Below are 2,960 nucleotides of genomic sequence, written 5' to 3'. Positions count from 1 at the left end.
ATTCAACCTCAATTTGGGGTCGGATCTTAAAATAAATTATATATTTGAACTTGTGGGGTTATGGGTAATCAGGTTTTGGTCCGAGCCTCGTGTTTGGACCATGTGGGCCCGGGGTCGAATTTTGGTATTTTTGGAAGAATGCTAGAAACTTCATATTTAAGCTATGGGATTTTGTTATCGAGTCTTTATTGATATTATTGAATTAATTGTGCCTAGATATCGTTGTTTCGGAGTCGGATTACAAAGTAAAGGCGGTATTTGAGGATTGATCGCTATTCTTTGGACCGAGGTAAGTGTTTGTTCTAACTTTGGCTTGAGGGAATAGGATTAGAGTGTTGTTTGCTATTTGCTAATTGTTGAGTACGGTGTATAGGCATGGTGACGAGTATCTATACACCGGAGTCTAGCATGACCGTGAGTCTTATTTGTGTTTATTCGGATTTTGTGATACCTCTTCCTTGTTAAATTGATAAATTTCATATAATGTGAAGAGTTTGAGGAAGAATTATGATTTGTACATTCGTGGAGCATTGGCTTGAGTATATCGTAAAGCATGAAAGTATATGAAATAATTGAACCCCTTTGAAGTGTTGGCTCAGGTGGTAAAGTGAGATAAGAGGTAAAAAGTGATAGAAAGAGAAAGAATTATTGCATTGCTCCCTTGCCAGGATGCTTGTTGCTTTGTTGACTATCTCCCTTGCCGGGATGCTCAGATTATTGGTATTGTTCCCTTGCCGAGTTTTAACTGCTTAATTGTGCTCCCTTGCCGGGAGTTAGTTGTTTATTTGTATTCCATTGCCGGGATTTCTATCATTATATGTCTACTCCCTTGCCCCTTGTTTGTGATTGTTGCTTGGGTGAGGAAGAGTGATAAAGCACGAAGGGTGATGCCGTGCATTGTTTGCTATTGTGAGAAAAGAGTGTAAAGCACGAAGGGTGATGCCGTGCCGCACGATGTACCATTCCGTGCCGATTTTATTGATTATATGGTGAGGAAAGAGAGTAAAATCACGAAGGGTGATGCCGTGCATATTTTATTTATATCATTGCTTTGGTGAGGATGAGAGTAAAAGCACGAAGGGTGATGCCGTGCATTTGTTGCTTTCTGATTCTTTGTTGATATCCGAGTTATGTTGTTTCTTTCATTACTTGTTCTTATTTGATTTACTTCGAGGTTATAGATTTCCTTACCATATTTGCCTTGTGATTGTTGTTTGGGTGAGGAAGAGCGTAAAGCATGAAGGGTGATGCCGTGTATTATTTTGGTGAGAACGAGAGTAAAAGCACGAAGGGTGATGCCGTGAAAATTGTTGATTTTTTATTCTTGTTGACATTCTGGCTTTGTTACTTCTTTCTGTTATTGAGGATTTCTATTTGAAACTGTTAGCTCCCCATAGCACGCTTCCCCCCCCCCCTCTTAGCTGTTTAAATTCTGTATATTTCCTTTTATTGCATATATCTGCACAGGTTGTTTTTGGTAGGTCCTGTCTAGCCTCATCACTACTTCGCCGAGGTTAGGCCAGGCACTTACCAGCACATGGGGTCGGTTGTGCTGATGCTACACTCTGTTCATTTTTTTGAACAAATCTAGGAGCAGCATTTGGACCTCAGCAGTAGGATTTGATCGGGAGCTCCGAGGTAGCCTTACTGACGTCCGCAGGCCCGGAGTCTCTCTCTTCTTATTCAGTTTGTTATCTTTTGTACCGAAACAAACAGTTTAAAATTTTCTTTCAGGCGATTGTATTTAGTAAATCTTATAAGTTCGTGAGCATTGTGACACCAATCTTGGGTAGAGGATTATGTTAAACTTTCCGCATTTCTATTCAGTTTCTATATAAGTTAAGACTTCCGCTTTTATTTAATTGTCTCGTTTTGTTTATATTGTTGCGAATGTTATCAGAAATGTTTTAAAACTTGGCTGGCCTAGCTCCAATAGTAGGCTCCATCACGACTCCCGATGGTGGAAATCCGGGTCGTGACACGTTGGTATCAGAGCACTATCTTACTTAGGTCTCACAACTCACGGACAAGCTCGATAGAGTCTGAGGGATCGGTACGGAGATGTCTGTATTTATCCCGCAGAGGCTACTAAGTTAGGAAAACTTCGCATCTGTTCTTTCTTGTCGTGCGGTTCTGTTTCCCCAATACTGATTGAATTTCTACTCCGTTCTTTCGCAGATGGTGAGGACACGCACTTCCTTATCGACCGCGTAGCAGCCCGAGCCCCTAGCAGCAGCTCCTATTAGGGGCAGAGGGCGAGGCCGAGGCCGTGCCAGAGGCCGAGGTAGGGGCAGAGCTCAGCCCCGAGTAGCAGTTCCAGAGGTGGAGCCTCATGTTGACTATGATGAGGAGGTTCCAGCTCCAGCAGCTCAAGTGGGACCAGCTCAGGTCCCAGAGAGTTTCATAGCCACTCCAGTGCTTCAGGATGCTTTGGTCCGATTGGTAGGCTTCATAGAGAGCGTCTCTCGAGCGAGTTTGCTTGCAGTAGCACCACCCACTTCTCAGGTTGGAGGAGGGGTTCAGACTCCTGCTACACGTACTCCGGAGCAGGTAGCTCCCCAGGTTCAGGTTCCGGTAGTTCAACCAGCAGTGGCAGTTCAGCTAGGTACAGCGGCTCAGGCCGGCGATGGTGCGGCTATGTCCGCCGATGCTCTGTGGAGATTGGATCGATTCACCAAGCTATTCACTACCACATTCACCGGTGCTTCTTCAGAGGATCCCCAGGATTTCTTATATAGCTGCCACGAGGTTCTTCGGAACATGAGTATTGTTGAGACCAAGGGAGTTGATTTTGCCACCTTTCGTCTATCCGGATCCGCCAAGACTTGGTGGAGGGACTATTGCTTGGCCAGACCAGCAGGGTCGCCGTCTTTGACTTGGGACCAGTTTGCAGAGTTATTTTTGGAGAAGTTTCTCCCAGTCACTCAGAGGGAGACTCTTCGTAGGCAGTTTGAGCGCCT

The sequence above is a fragment of the Nicotiana sylvestris genome, chromosome 12 (assembly GCF_000393655.2).
Source record: "Nicotiana sylvestris chromosome 12, ASM39365v2, whole genome shotgun sequence".
NCBI lineage: Eukaryota > Viridiplantae > Streptophyta > Magnoliopsida > Solanales > Solanaceae > Nicotiana > Nicotiana sylvestris.
Note: the sequence above shows the minus strand (reverse complement) of the source record.